The sequence below is a fragment of the Ceratotherium simum genome, chromosome 13 (assembly GCF_057802395.1).
Source record: "Ceratotherium simum simum isolate JZ-2026a chromosome 13, ASM5780239v1, whole genome shotgun sequence".
NCBI lineage: Eukaryota > Metazoa > Chordata > Mammalia > Perissodactyla > Rhinocerotidae > Ceratotherium > Ceratotherium simum.
In genome coordinates, this window is record NC_141912.1 from 61,388,196 (window position 1) to 61,405,680 (window position 17,485).

General features: G+C 35.5%; 1 long non-coding RNA gene across 2 annotated transcripts in view; it reads left to right on the forward strand.

Moving 5' to 3' along the window:
- LOC147915744 (uncharacterized) overlaps window positions 1–17,485 on the forward strand; it is a 67,262-nt gene that overhangs the window by 39,651 nt on the left and 10,126 nt on the right. Inside the window, exon 3 of one of the 2 annotated variants that reach the window (XR_015554172.1) lies at window positions 8,878–9,033. The exons of the other annotated variant lie outside the window; for it this stretch is intronic. This is a non-coding gene — a long non-coding RNA (uncharacterized LOC147915744). The remainder of the gene's footprint in view (window positions 1–8,877; window positions 9,034–17,485) is intronic. 2 annotated transcript variants of the gene reach the window in all.

Sequence of the window (17,485 nt, forward strand, 5' to 3'; positions counted from 1 at the left end):
GGGCTACAGTGCCCGATATGTGATCAAACATTATGGTGGATGTTTCTGTGACAGTGTTTTTATATAAGATTAACATCTACATTGGTGGACTTTTGAGTAAAGTGGATTGCCCTCCACAATGTGGCTGACTCTCATTCAGTCAAGTTGAAGGCCTGAAAATGACAAACCACTGACCTCCCTGTAACAAGAAGTAGTTCAACCAGCAGACGGCCTTCGGACTTGAACTGCGACATTGGCCCTTCCCTGAGTATCCAGTCTGCCAGCCCACACTGCAGATTTTGGACTTGTTAGCTTCCATAATCACGTGAGCCAATTCCTTAAAATAAATATCTCTCTTTCTCTCTCTCTCTACACACACACACACACACACACACACACATGTTTTGCCTTTTTTGCAATAATGATTACTTCTTCTATGAATACTATTTTAAATATTTCTTAGTGCACCTGTGAAAGTATTTCCCTAGGATATATACTTAAGCATGAAACTGCTGGGTCATAGTTTATGAGCAAATTAAAATTTACAGGAAAAACGTGGTTGTATTAATTTAGCCCACTCATAGGATGCAACTAAATGCTGTGTATTATAAATGTGGTTTATGTGAAAAATTAACGAATTAAGCAACTAACTTTAGAATTAACCTAAACAGTGTTGAAGAAGAAAATCATATACACAAGAGCAGAAAATAAAGTAAGAGAAGACAAATTTAAAATATAGAGATCAACAAAGTCGGAAGTTGATTCACTGAGGAAATTAATAAAATGAACAAAAGTAGAGCAGCTTTATTATGACCAAAAGAAAGAAAGTATACTCACAAACAACAATTGCAACCAGAAATTTATAACCCAGAATTTATAACAGATACCATTGAATTTATCAAAGACTTTATTCCAACAAATTTAAAATTTGTATTAAACATTTGAGAAATGGATAAATTTTTTTAACTTCCTTAATTTAATCAAATGTGTTTACTAAGTTCCTACAACAGATGAACTTGTCTGTGAGTTTTTAGAAGCCATCCATTGAAGTCAGGAAAAACTTAAAGACATCTAATATTTCAACTCTCATTCAACAGTGTCCTGGAAGTCCTATCCAGGGCAATGAGACTGGAAAAGAGATATAATATCTAAAGAAAGTAAGAGAAGAATCAAAATTATTGTTGTCACAGATTATGATTGTCTACATATAAGCTCCATAAAATCTACAAATATGTTAGAAGAATTCACAATGGCATTTAACAAGTTTTCCAGATAAAGTGTGAATATAAAGTTTTACTTACACAATGAAAGCTAGCAGAAAACAGAAAATAAAATTTAATGAAAAATAACATCTATAATAGTAATAAAGTTAACAGGTTTTTACACATAATTCAAGCAATTATGTGCATGACCTTCATTTTGAAATGGAATTACATATCATGTTCTCTGTTTGTAAGATTTAATAGTGAATAGATGTAAATTCTCCCTAAATTGATCTATAGGGTCAACGCAATTCCAATAATAATTCCATACACATTAAAATTTCCCTCTAAAACATACTAGGAGAAGCAAAAGATGCAATATTCTCATGAGATACTTTAAGGAAAAGAACCAGTAATTACCCTACCAGAGATTAAGATTCATTACGGATTAATAGTAATTAAGCCAATGTTATTTAGTTGCATGTAGAGTCAAATCGACCAATGGAATAGAGCTCCGGAACAGAGCCATGTGTGGATTAAAAAGTATGAGAATTCTCTCATTGAAGCTTCTTTTGGAAAAAGAGAAATGTGTCAATAAATGGTATCTTTCTGCTTATTAACAGAAAAAAAACTGAAAATGCATCACAATTTCAAACCTCACAAAACATTACTTCCAGATAGACTGCATACTAATGTTAAAACTAAAATTTTAATACTTTGTATAGAGTATATAGGAATACATAGTTTTTATTCCATGGAAAGTGTGGGAGATCAAGATTTGGCCACCCTGAAATCTATCTCTTTACCTTGGTTGTTTTCTCTGAGGACATTTGACCTCCCCCACTAACTGCCTAAAGAATTTGACATGGTAGCTCCTTCCTAGAATAGATCTATCATGATGGCTGTAAAGATAACATAGGATAAATGTTACAATAGAAAAGGCACCAACAAGCCCCTCTTATCAGAAGTTCTGTCTCTCTGGCCACATTCTCTAGATGACCCTGCGAAGAGTTGCCAGACAATCATTTACATTTATAAGGGAAATCTCCATTTGTAAAGGTATCTCCCTCTCTGTTTAGAGAAGAGAGGGAGATGAGCTCATTTCTAGTGACTTGTCAATGTGGAAGGTGAGGCCTTGAGCTACATAATAAACCTTACTCTTGTTTACTGTGCTTTAGTGGTAATCTCCTGTAACTGACTCCCCCCACCCCCAACATCCTCCTTTGTCATTGGCTGAAAATGATATTTAAGACGAGAATTTCTGCTATTGTGTTGAGAAAAACGCAGTGTCCCTGCTTTCTCCCATGTATACATGTTATTAAACTTGGTATTATTTTCTCCTGCTAACCTGTCTTGTTAATTATTCGGCCAGCCAAAAGAACCTTAAGGGAAAGGGCAGAGGGTGATTCTCCCTCTTCCCCCGACAAAAAGAAGTGTTTTTAAAAATGCATAAAACATAAATCATAAAAAAGGGTAAAATAAGATGCATTAAAATTAAGAATTTCTGTTCACCAAAAACAGACTCAAAATATTTATAGCATATGTAAAGAAAAAACAGAAACTAGGAGAAGACATCCTAAATACTTAGGATTTAATAGAAAACTGATTCGGATCAATAAGAAAAATGAACTACAATAGTAAAATAGGAAAGAGATATAAACAGGCATATCACAGAAAACATCAATGACTCAAAATATGAAAAGGTCTTTAAGCTTAATATTTATCAGGACAATGTTAATTAAATGCAAAATGAGATTTCACACTCACTAGTTCTGTATAAATCAGAAAGTCAAATAATACCAACTGTTGCCTAGAGTGTTGAACAAAGAAAAGTGTAAAACTATGGGAATATAAATTAAGTCAGTAAGTTTGCAAAACAATCTGGCATCACCTAGCAAAGATGAATATGACACATCCTTTCCCAAAGTTAGCACCCCAGAGGAAATCGGTCACACGGACCCCAGGAAGCATTTTATAAGTGTTTTAAGAGCTTATCATAATAGATTAAACAAGTTGATGTTTGTAAAGCCTCTACTAATATGGTTGGTACAAAGTAAGCTCTATATTGTTGAAAACATAAATATAAGAATTTGGGAATCCACACGTCCACCATTAGTACAACTGATACATTGCACTGTATGCATGCAAGATGACATTGGAAATGAATGCCCTGTAAGTATATAATAAACATGGATGAATCTCAGAAAATATTTTTGAGTGGATACAAATTGAGGAAGTAAATACAGAGCCTGGATCCTCTTATAAAAGCATTAGAGAAGGATTTCTGGTCTCTGGTTCCACATGCAAGGAGCTTGGAAGTTGTCATTTTTTTCCCAACAACAAGTAAAAAGCTGAACAGACTGAAAAATCAACAACTCATCTTGTATCCACAAGACAGGGGAGGACACAGGGCAAACTGCTTCCCCCAAATTGGAGAGACAGACAGGCCAATACAGGGAGTCATGCTTACCTGAGCAGACTCAGGAGTGGAAACCACCCCAGGAAACAGCGCCTGGCTAGGAAAACCTGAACTGTGACAGTCGAGGTGCTGGAGGCACAGTGTGGACAAGTCTGCGAGTTAAACACTTCGGGGGGACCCAGTCACAGGGGGGCCCCCACCATTGTGAGATTTGCCTCCAAGAGCTCAAGCAGGTTCCCACAGTAAATATCAGAGGAAAATCCCCTCATGCTTCTGGCAGGGGGAGGGGAAGAGGAAGCATTTTTGAAATAGGACAGAACACTCCATTCTTCTAAACAATTACTGCCCTCGGGGGAAACTCGTTAACCAGAGCCTAACCTGCAAGGTGTTATCAGAACCTCGAAGACCCGGGGAAGGGAAATACCTGACTCAGCCCACTCTAGCCATCCTGTTCCACCTTAGAGAGGAAAAAAAATGAGAAACACCCGTGAAGTGCACAGTCCAGAGACACAGGCTCACCAAAGGACTGAGACCTAATCACTGAATATAGAGTGCTTCCTTTCTCCCACACCCTGCCACAACATCAGTAAAGGCCTACTTACAGCAATTCCTTGTATCTGGTATATGTTGTCTGGCCATCAATAAACAATTACAAGGCATATCAAAAGGCAAAAAACACAATTTGAAGAGATAGAGTGAACATCAGAACCAGACATGGCAGAGATGTTGAAATTATCAGACCAGTACTTTAAAACAACTATAATTAAGATGCTGTAGGGGGAAGAGGGAGAATCTCCCTCTACGCTTTCCCTTAAGGTTCTTATGGCTGGCCAAATAATTAACAAGACAGGTTAGCAGGAGAAAATAATACCAAGTTTAATAACATGTATACATGGGAGAAAGCAGGGACACTGCGTTTCTCAACACAATAGCAGAAATTCTCGTCTTAAATACTATGTTCAGCCAATGACAAAGGAGGATGTTGGGGGTGGGGGGAGTCAGTTACAGGAGATTACCACTAAAGCACAGTAAACAAGAGTAAGGTTTATTATGCAGCCCCAAGGCCTCAACTTCCACATTGATAAGCCTCTAGAAATGAGGCCATCCCCCTCTCTTCTCAAAACAGAGAGGGAGATACCTTTACAAATGGAGATTTCCCTTATAAATGTAAATGATTGTCTGGCAACTCCTCGCAGGGCCATCCAAAGAATGTGGCCAGAGAGACAGAACTCCCGATAAGATGGGTTTGTTGGTGCCTTTTCTATTGTAACCTCTATCCTAAATTATCTTTGATAGCAGTCATGATAGATCTATTCCAGGAAGGAGTCACCATGTCAAATTCTTTAGGCAGTTAGTGGGGGAGGTCAAATGTCCCTAGAGAAAACAACCAAGGTAAAGAGATAGATTTCAGGGTGGCCAAATCTTGATCTCCCACAATGCCAAGGGCTCTAGAGGATAAAGGAGACAGCTTGCAAGAACAGATGGAAAAGATAAGCAGAGAGGAGCAGGCCTGGTGGTGTAGCAGTTATGTTCACACCCTCTGCTTCTGAGGCCCGGGGTTCACTGGTTCGGATCCTGGGCGCAGACCTACGCACCACTCATCAAGCCATGCTGAGGTGGCGTGCCACATAGAGCAACTATAAGGATGTACAACTATGACATACAACTATCTACTGGGGCTTTGGGGAGAAAAAAGGAAAAAACGAGGAAGATTGGCAACAGATGTTAGCTCAGGGCCAATCTTCCTCAAAAAAAAAAAAACAGATAAGCAGTGAGATGGAAATTCTAAGGAAAAAAACAAAAGGAAGTGCTAGAGAACAAAACCACTGTAACAGAAATAAAGAATGCTTTTGGTGGCTTCTTAGTAGACTGGACATGGCTCAGGAAAGACTCTCTGAGCTGGAGGGTAGAGGGTATATTAGAATCCTTGAAAACCAGAAAGAAAAGACAAAGACTAAAACAAAAACAGAACAGAATACCCAAGGACTGTAGGACAATTACAAAGGTGTACAATGCATATAATGGGAATACCAGAAGGAAAATACTTGCAAAATACACATCTGATAAAGGACTGTTATCCAAAATATACAAAGAATTCTTAAAACTCAACAATAAGAAAACAAATTACACAATAAAAGTAGACCAAGGCTTTAACAGACACTTCATCAAAGAAGACATACAGATAGCAAATAAACTTGTGAAAAGATGCTCCACATCATATGACACCAGGGAAATGTATATTAAAACAGCAATGAAATATCACTACATATCTAACAGAATGGACAAAATCTGGAACACCGACAAGACCAAACACTGGGAGGATGTGGAGCAACAGGAACTCTCAGGTGGGAATGCAAAATGGTATAGCCAGTACCATTTTAGAAGACAGTTTGGTGGTTTCTTACAAAACTAAGCTACTGTGCTATACTATCCCACAACTGCACTCCTATACTATACAATCCAGCAGTCCAGCAATCATGATCCTTGGTGTTTACCCAAAGAATTTGAAAACTTATGTTCACAGAAAAAATTACACATGGATGATTATAGTAAATTTATTCATAATTGTCAAAACTTGAAAGCAACCAAGATGTCTTTCAATACATACATGGTTAAACTGTGGTGGATCCAGACAACGGAATGTTACTCAGCACTAAAAAGAAATGAGCTACCAAGACATGAAAAGATATGAAGGAAACTTAAATGCATGTTACTTAGTCAAGAAATCAATCTAAGATGTTTACATACTGTGTGATTCCAACTATATGACATTCCGGAAAAGGCAAAACTATGGAAACAGTAAAAGGATCAGTGATTACCAATGTCGGGGGTAGAGAGGGAGGAAGGATGAATAGGCAAAGCACAGAGGAGTTTTGGGGCAGTGAAAATATCCTGTATGATATTATAATGATGGATATATGTCATTTTAGCCAGTCCTGGTGGTGTAGTGGTTAAGATCCAGTGCTCTCACTCCTGCACCCCAAGCTCATTTCCTGATCAGGGGACCACACCACACGACAGTATGTCTATCGATTGTCATACTGTGGAAGCTGCGTGTTGCTGGGATGTTGAAAATTCTGTCGCTGGGATTTCAAATACTAGCAGAGTCCGCCATGGTGGACAGGTTTCAGCGGAGTTTCCAGACTAAAACAGACTAGGAAGAAGGATCTGGCCCCCACTTCCAAAAAAATTGGCCATGAAAATCCTATGAATAGCAGCAGAGCATTGTCTGGTAGAGCACCGGATGGTAAGAGGATGTGCAAAAAGACTGGTTCGAGTTCTGCTCTGCTGTGCACCGGGTCGCTGGGAGTTGGAATCCACTCCACAGCACTAACACCAACAACATATGCCATTTTACCTTTATCCAAACCCATGGAATGTACAACACCAACGCTGAACCCTGTTGTAGACCATGGTCTTTGAGTGATAACGATGTGCCAATGTAGGTTCATCCTTGGTAAAAATATATCAGTCTGGTAAGTGATCTTGATAATGAGGGAGGATATACACGTGTGGAGGCAGGGAGTATATGGGAAATCTCTGTACTTTCCTTTCAATTTTATTGTGAACTTAAAACTGCTCTAAAAAAATAATGTCAAAAAAATCAGAGGAGAAACTAAAAAAATAACGTACATGAGTCAAAATTTGATAATTTCTTGCAACAGTTAATCTATGAATACAATTTTATCTATTTTATTTAATCTAGTCAAGAATTATCATTCTTAAATCTTATTGATAATATATCAACACATTATTCCTTTTAAAATTGTTGTGGTATCAAATTAGTTTGCTAATTTTTAGATAATGAAAAGAAGTAAAGATAAATATATTTTAGGATCAGATTTAAAAGGGCTTGTATGATACAATAAAAATGCCTATTTCACTCTTTCAACAAGCGTTTTTTTTTTTTTTTTTTTGTGAGCAAGATCAGCCCTGAGCTAACATCCATGCCAATCCTCCTCTTTTTTTTTTTTGCTAAGGAAGACTGGCTCTGAGCTAACATTTATTGCCAATCCTCCTCCTTTTTGTTCCCCAAAGCCCCAGTAGATAGGTGCATGTCATAGTTGCACATCCTTCTAGTTGCTACAAGTATTTTTTTTTTAAATAACAAACAATGTTCTTTGATATTTTTAGGAACAATAATTATTTTCAGAACAATGAATGAATGATAGATTTAGGAAGTTAACACTAGTTCTGGGAAGAATTGGCCATTTAATTTTTTTAGCTAAATCTGTAAGTTGTCAATATATTTTTATTCAAACACAATAAATTGGAAATTACAAATTCACAAGTTATAAATTTGTACATTTAACTCGGCTTCCTCCATGTGTGAAGTAGAAATATATATATTAATTAACATGTTTCCCAACGTTTCTATTTTTTAACTCTATTTCAGTTATTGTAATTTTAAAAAACAAAAAGAATACCCTGAAATGATAAGAAATGGAATATTTTATTTAATTGTTAACTCAATTTTATCAGAATATTCATACATAACTTTTTTGTATTATTAGGTTTCATATTGTTAATGAAGAAAATGTTGATTGTAAGCTCTTTATATACAAGTCTATATGTATTTGCTAAAGAAAGCAGTAAAAGATTTTGTCATCATTGTACAATTCAACTGTAATTGCACTGGACTTTGAGGAAAATGTAGGCATGAACTTTTTCATTATTTACATCCTAAATTAGCTCTATTTTACTCTGCTTTGGTTTCTCTTATTAGGGACAATATTTTATGATAAATATGCTGCTTTAATACAATGCTTTTGTTCGATGGCTTTTATTGAAATTTTTCTATAATGTTGATTGCTTGGATGATTAAAAAACATTTTTCAGATTGAAAGGCATCAAAAAGCATTATCCACATGTGCATCTAGAAGATGCCTCACGACTAGTTTCAGTAATTAAGTCAAATACATAAATAAATATGTAAATGAATAGTCTACACTATAATCTACACAGCAGCAAGCATAAGAATACTTTACCACCACACTTTTAACCCGATATTTATCAAAAGATCTCACAAATATTACAAAATGCTCTGTAAAATTACAGTTGTACTTTATTCTTTTTGTTTCCTGTAATGCACCTCATCTCTTGTTCTATGAGCTTTTGCCAACATTATATTGGAACCCTTTCATGGCAGTGGCCAGCTGAGTAGCAGTTGTATAGCTATGTCATTTTCCTAGTTCAGTTTTCTGCCCTGGTCATCGTCTCTATCAGTTTGACTCAAAACTCTGCTCACATTTTTGCTCTTCTACTTTTTGTTTTCAGCATCAATGTTGGAATAGGTCAACAAGTACACAGGGTTATTTTCTCTCTCTCCAATCTTCCGCGAGACCCGTATTTTGTTTTCATCAACTAAGAACCTGCATTTCTACAAATATCGAGAGTAAGCATCTTGCAGAAGTTGCCTGTTTTCTGATGCAAGTAAGTAAACAGTGGAGTTTGTCAAGCAGTCTCAGAAGTTCATGCTGACAGTTTTTGTATCATTTACTTTCATCTATTTCTCTCTAGAGTCCTTCTTATTTATATCCGAATCCATGAATATGCTAGTTGTAGCAGACAGATAAAACACCAGCTTAGCCTATTTCTTCAGGCTGTATTTCAATTTCTTTGAAGCTTAGAGAATAAAAAAAATATATTTATGCTCATCCACTTTACCTATTTGTAAAAGTCACTTATAGATTTCTTTTGCTCTGTGAAATGGAATCGCATAATTTTTTTCCTAGTAATCAAGGAAGTTTTCTGTGTTTCTGTGTAAGATTGATTTGTCCAACATGCCCTAGATTCCAAGTTCAGATTTCATGATACTTGTTAGATCAAGATCCAAAAGTACGATGTAGGCAGGATAGTCCATAAAAGGAAGATAGATTCATCAATACTGAATGTTACATCCAAACAGGATTTGATGCCTGAGGTTAGCAGAAGAGCTGTACTTCATATCTCTTGCTGCTAATAATAGTTTCTGGTCTTCCTAGATATTCTGTGCCATCTTTTCTGTAGATATCTTCTTTCTGTGCTTACGATAACATTTCAAAATTGAGTGAATTCACAGCTACTATTTCCTTTTTAATTCTTCAACTCGTCATGCAATATATATATGATTTTCTCCATCTCAGAACTCTATTTTCACTGTCTCAGAAAAATACTTGTTAGTCCTCAATATATTCCTGCTTTTAAGTGTGCATCTAGTACCATTTTAGAGGAATAATGAATAATATTAGGAATAATAAGCACAATATTTTTATGCTTATTTCCTTAGTGTTCCTATTTGGCTTGTAGCTTCTCTGGTGCAAAGATGATTACTTATATACTAAAAAAAGGCTGTGGCAAGTTCAAATTGACAAGAAATAATTGATTTTTTTCATGGTTCCAATATTTCCCGTGTCCAAACTCAGGCCAAAGACAACCGCTTCTCTTTTTGCTTCCTTTTTCTCCTTCAGAGACTTATATATTCTTTGGCCGCTCTTGAAATGGACTGACTTACCGTCTACGTAGTTCTCTCTTTTCAATGTTTGTTGTATTTTCTGTGATATTATCCCTTATAATGGCTATCATTTAATAGGCACTCAATAAATTTTTGCTGAGCTTAATGAAATATGTTAAATTAGATCTTGATAAGCATAACGGAAACATCTATCTTCATTTTTTTCCTTTTCATCTCAAAATAAACATACCATTTCACACAGAGAAAATGCAAATTTGCACTGTTTTTCCTTTGCTCACTAGTAACTTTTCTGCCACTGACATTTCCACTTCCCATCCTCGCCCAGGATTAAGAAAAACAAGTGGGATAAAATATCTCACAGAGGCAGACAGCTGTATTTCCTGGAACACTAAATTAAAAATAAAATGACCTTTTTGCAGTCCTGGAAACAAACCAGGCTTATTTCTGCTTCAGAACCTGTGCACTAGCCTTTGGCTTAGAAGGTTGGGAATGAAAACCTGACTTCTCTCCTGACTTCTCTTTGGAGAGTCCTTGCCTGTTTGCTTGCCAAATATGTGTAAAGAATCCTTCATTTTTTCTCCACTACACAGCAAAGTTTAATTTTAATTATATTATTTTATTTCTATGTTTCCTTCCAAGAATGTCAGTGTCTAAGAGCAGGGACCTTGCCAATGTGGTTCAAGACTATATCTTTAACACCTGGACTAGTGCCCCACACCTCGGAGGCACCCGGTAAAAGCATGTTTAAAGAGTGAATAAGTCAGGCTCCTCCTCTTCATACAAAAGATGAAGATAAGATGCTATCCTATAAGTTGTTCGTGAATATTGGATACAACTGGTACTTATGTGATATACATATAATATTTATGCAATTTATAGTGTATATATGTATATACACACATTTATACGTATACATACACATATACACACACAGGTTATCTATCTACCCTCTATCATCTTTTAAATAGTCTATTCTTAAAGGCTTGTTTTCTTTCAAGAATATCTTCTTTTTTCCAAGATCTGAAAATTACTTGCTGCGTGCCCAGCTTGGCAGGTCACTTTCTAAGTCTTGATATATTCATCTCTAAGTGATATTTACTTTCTAGTTTGTTGTGAGGCTTATAAAAGATAATATATATGAAGTGCATTGTCTGTAGAAGGTGATAAAAACAACTTGAAGCCACAGTTAACTATAATTTTTACCAATAAACAATTACTATGCAGTAATAAAACATTGCATGATGCAGCCTTTGAACTAAATGCTTTCTTCAGACAAGCTACTGCACAGCATGCGTGGGCATTTTCTTGCACAAACCTTCATCGGAGACTGAATATTTTACATACCCGGAATCAGACAGCAAAACAAATCTCGAATAGAGTTCTCAAAATTAAAAGTTCCAAATTAACTGCCAATGAGTAAGATTCATGGCCGGGTTTAGCTTTAGAGTTTTCTCCGATTTAATGAATGTAGAAACTATTAAGAGTGAGACATGTTTTAGGTCTAATTCTCAGAAATATTTATTTGCTCTTAATTAGATGGTCTTTTAAGAATATTGATTATAGGAAACATCTAATTTACATAAACTAGCAGTTTGGGTAGTATTATAGATGACTGTGGTTTCTATTGCTGAGAAGTAATAGTTTCCATATATAGATTAACTAAAAGACTAAAAAGGATGTGTTCACTTTTCCTGTGACTGTCTGACACTTTATGTCTTCTATTTATTCCATGATAACTTTAATCTCATTTTCACATTTCAGTTATTATCTATCATCTATTTATCTGTCTATTTATCTACCTGTCTATCTATCTATCATCTATCATCTATCTATCTATCTATCTATCATCTATCTATCTATCTATCTATCTATATCATCTATCTACAGATTATCTATCTAATTTATTTATGCACTAGAAGAAATATACTGTGGCATATAAGAACAAGGACTACAGCCAGATTTAAAAGCTATATAATCTTTGGCAAGTTACTTCATGTTTTCTGATTTCGTTTCCTTCATTTGTGAAATGTGGACAATAACGGTAGCCACCTCAGTGAATTATGGTGAGGTTTTCATGAGTTAGTGTATACAGAGCTTAGAAAAGCACTTGGTGCATATTAAGTTGGATATGTCTTGGTTACTATTATTTAGAAATAAAATTTGAACTACATTTTCTGTTTGTATTGTGTGGTACATAGATTACTGAAAAGATGGTGTAACTTGGTTTTATACTATTTAATTTATAATGAACAGGTCATTGGCTTGGGCAGTGGTTCTAAAAATATACTGCCTCAAATAATCATCAGAGATGTTGATTGAAATCCAGATTTCCACACCTGTCCTTAGAGAGGCTGAGTAACAGCCTGGGGTAAGGCCAAGCCTTCTGTAGTTTAAACAAGACCATCAGATAATTCCAATGCACATTGCAAGCAGCAAACAGAGAGAATAATTGATTTAGTTATAAATAAACAAAATGATGGCCTCTACAAGAGTATGATGTTCACAGATCTCAAAATCTACTCAGGGATATAGTCAGCATCATGCCAGCAATTCAAATAGGCTTGCCATACCAGTTATATGGAAATTTTTTAAAAGTTCTATGGATTCATAGAGGAGAAAGAGACCAATTTTAGTGGCCTTGGAAGAGGCTTCTGATGGGAGGTGAAACTTGAAGAATAAACAAAATTTCAATTAGTAAATAAATTAATCAGTGCAGGAGAAGAAAAGATGAGGCTATAGAGAAAATGGAAAGAAAAGGGTACAGTATTAACATGATGGCATGAATACCTAGATACATTCACATGTGTATATACATATATATGTATATATGTATATATACATACACGTATGTGTGTATATATTTATATGCACACAATGCATACTGTATTAGTAATTTTTAAAATTTTCTGCATGTTATGATGTTATAACATCTTACAAAAAATCTTTCTGGCTGAGGAGAGACTGGTCCTCCTGTGAGTAGCCACTTCTTGGAGACAGCGAAAGACTCAGCCAGGAGCATGCCTTTGATCTGCAAACTAACTAATCCTGAGCCAGACCTCATCTATCTGGCCTGTACACCACAGCAGGAAATATTCCTCTGCCTTAATCACCCCAGGACCAGGTACCAGGCCACTAGAAACCACCTCTTGATCCCAAAGCACACCCTAGTTGTTAAAACTAGCCACTCCTAGACTCTTTACCCTTCTCTGCTTTTCCCAAGGAAACTCCAATAAAGGCTCTGGCCTAGGTTCTCCCCTCCCTCCTGCCTCTGCTTCCCCACCGAAACCTGGTATTCCTCCCGTGGCCCTGAGTGGTGAGCCGTGCCTCTCTTTCTAGGGGAACTGTGAGTAACACTAAACTTTTCTTCAATGACATTGACCTCTCTGTGTTGTCATTCAGTCACTGGTATAAATTCAGACCCAGGCACAGAACACATGTATACATTATACACACATGCATATACACAAAGAAGTGGAAAAATAGAATTTGAGTTTAACATGATGGGACAGATCGGATGAGTCAGAGTTTTCAAATTATAAACTATTTAGGAAGCCATTAAAGTTTTATACAAGCAAAAGTTTAGGAATTAATATTAAGGTAATGTTTGTTGAAACTGAAATACACATAACATAGTGTTGAAGAAAGTGAGAAATAAAGGCAAGGAAGAAATTAAAAATTATCTATAACCCAGATACTCTGATCTGACGTGCTAATCCATGCTTTTGGGAATAATAATCTAGTTTAACGTTTGGGGTGTGGTGACTGGGAGGAGGAGCAAGAGGAAATTTTGGGGGCTGATAATCTTCTGTGTCTTTATCTGAGTGCTGATTACATAAGTGTGTTGAATTTGTAAAATTTTATCAAGATATACTCTTATGATATACACATATTACATTTTTAAATTAAGAAATAAGAGTTTTGGGCCAGGCTGGTGGCATAGTGGTTAAGTTTGCACACTCTGCTTCAGCGGCCCGGGGTTTGTGGGTTCTGATCCTAGGTGCAGACCTGCGCACTGCTTATCAAACCATGTTGTGGCGGCGTCCTACATATAAAGTAGAGGCAGATGGGCACAGATGTTAGCCTAGGGCCAAACTTCCTCAGCAAAAAGAGGAGGATTGGCAGTGGATGTTAGCTCAGGGTTAATCTTCCTTGTAAGAAAAAAAAAAAAGAAAGAGAAATTTTGATAAAAATGACTTATTTTAAAACAATAGATTGAAGTTATTTATCATAATTATTACTGACTTTTACAAAGTAGACATTCTAAGAGGATATTTAATTATTCTAAAATTCTGTTATTTTTCAAAACATCTTTTAGCTTCTCTTCTTAAACTACTTTCATAGTTTATAGTATATTTTTAAAATAATTTTTATTGACATATAATTTAAATATAACAAAATGCATATATTATATCTGTTTGATGAGTTTTATACAACCTCCAACCCAATCAAAACATTGAAAATTTCCATTATCCTTGAATTTCCTGCATGTCAGTTTTACAGTCAAACCACACCCACTACACTGTTATCATTTCTATCACTGTAGCTTAGTTTTGACTTTATTTAGAACTTCATAAAATGGTATCCACCATGAACTGTTTTATATATTTATTCACAGTACATATATATATTTTATATGAATTCCATATATGCAATTACGTGTATGTGCATGCATGTGTGTGTGTATATATATATAATAATGAAGTAATGAAGCAACATATATTAATGAAATAATAATCAGTATATAAATAACATAATGAAATCTCTTCCATTGTATTAAGGCACTGCAGTTCGTTAATACACTTACACACTGATAGACATTTTCGTTCTCTCCAGTTTTGGGCTATTGTTAATAAAACTGCTAATAGCATTCTTATAGATATTTTTTGTCAATATATACTTTTGTTAATTTGGGTAAATGCACAAGAATAAAATTTCTGAGTCATTATTGCCACTTTATATACTACATAATTCACTTATTCCTTGTGTTTGTTATCTCATTTCACTACACTAAAATGTAAGCTTCACGAAAGAAGGAATATTTTTGTTTTTTTCCTGAGTATATCCCGTGTGAAAGAAAGTGCCTAACACTTGGTAGTTGTATATTGAATGGATAACAAAAATCACCAAACTATTTTCCTGTGTGGCTGCACATTATATACTCCCACCAGCAATGCATGAGATCCACTACCCCATCCTCACTAAAATTGGTATTATTAGTCCTTTTAATTTTGTCAATCCTTGTGAGTGTGAATTAGTTTGTCATTATGGTTTAAATTAGCATTTCCCTCATGACTGAGAATCTTGAATATCTTTTCATGTACTCATTAGCCATTTTTATATCTTCTTTTGTGAAAGGTCTGTTCAAAATCTGCCTATTTTTATTGCTTTGTTTTTCCTTTGTTTAACTATAATTTTGTGTATTCTGAAAACAATGACATAGCAGTTTGAATATTTTTCTTTGGTGGCAAATCTTATACTGATAAACTGGATTTTTTGAAACATTCAAAAAGTTTATGTCTATGCATATAAAAAAAGTGGACAATCACAATTGAAAAACTAAAAGAAACAAAAGAAAGACCTTAAAATAATAATCTCATTCTTGTGTGAGATTTGTGTACAACAAATCCTTATTAAATAGAAACTTTAGGGGCCGGTCCAGTGGCGTAATGGTTAAGTTCACATGTTCTGCTTCTGTGGCCTGGAGTTCGCAGGTTCAGATCCCAGGCGCAGACCTAAACACCATTCATCAAGCCACGCTGTAGTGGTGTCCCACACACAAAATAGAGGAAGATCGGCACAGATGTTAGCTCAGTAACAATCTTCCTCAAGCAAAAAGAGGAAGATTGGCAAGAGTTGTTAGCTCAGGGCTAAGCTTCCTGACCAAAAAAAAAAAAAAAATAGAAACTTTAAGTGTTACTTTTGGTGATATTCTCATAAGACTCTGGTTAAAAGACACAACACTGGTTGGATGGTACAATACTCATTTGAATGTGAGAGTCTAGTCTGGCAGAAAAGTCAGTTGGATTTTGTTATATCGAGTGATTTTCTTTTGTCCTTCTTAGGTTTATTTAGATATTTTAATAGACTTTATTTTTAGAGCAATTTTAGGTTCACAGAAATTTCCCATACACCTTCTGCCCCCAGACTTGCACAGCATCCGCACCATCAACATTCTCCACCAGAGGATCAATTGTTACAATCGATGAACCTACGTTGACACGTCATTATCACCCCAAGTTCATAGTTTACAGTAAGGTTCACTCTTGGTATCGTGCATTCTGTGGTTTTTGACATGTGTAATAATGTGCATCCACCATTATAGTATCATACAAAATAGTGTCACTGCCCTCAAAATCCCCTGAGTGCCACCTATTCGTCTCTACCTCCTCCTAATCTGGCAACCACTGATTGTTTTACCATCTCCATAGTTTTTCCTTTTCCAGAAGGTGATATAGTTGGAATCATATAGTACTTAGCCTTTTTGGATTGGCTTCTTTCTCTTAGTAATATACATTTAAGGTTTCTGTGTGTCTTTTTGTGGCTTGATAGCCCATTTCTTTTTATCACTGATTATTATCCCATTGTCTGGATATACCACAGTTTGCTTATCCGTTCACCTACTGAAAGACATATTGGTTGTTTCCAAGTTTTGCGAATTATGAAGAAAACTCTATAAATATCCAAGTGCAAGTTTTGTGTGGACATAAGTTTTCAACTCATTTGGGTAAATACCAAGGCACACAATTGCTGGATCATATGGTAAAGTATGTTTAGTTTTGTAAGACACCACTAAACTGTTTTCCAAAGTGGTGGTACCATTTTGCATTCTCAGTATCAAAGAATGGGAGTTTCTGTTGCTTCAAGCCTCATCAGCATTTGGTGTCATCAGTGTCTCAGATTTTGACCATCTAATAGATGTGTAGTTGTATATCATGCTGTTTTAACTTGTGATTCTCTAAAGACATATGACATAGAGCGTCTTTTCATCTGCTTACCTGACATGTTATACATATCTTCTTTGGTGAGGTATCTATCCAGATCTTTTGTACATTTTTAATCAGGTTGTTCATTTTCTCATTGTTGAGTTTTTATATAATGTGTTATTCTCCTTTTTACTTCATACTTACCAATAAGATGGAATGCTCCAATGGATTCTAAGCTAAAAAGTGGTGGGTGTAAATGTAATCAATATGTCCAATAGATCAGTGACTCTCAATCTGGCTGATCAGTAAAATCATTTGGAGTTCTTTAAAAAGATAAAAATCTGTCTTTTCATAAGAGATTCTATAAAGTCTGTGTTTGCTATGAAAATTTCTATTGAAAAGAAAAAAGAAACTCAGGTCATTTTATGACTACGTGATTGGGACAATCACTAGACTAATGTACCTAGAACTCTAGTGGCATTCAGCTGGATAACCAAAACTTAGTGGG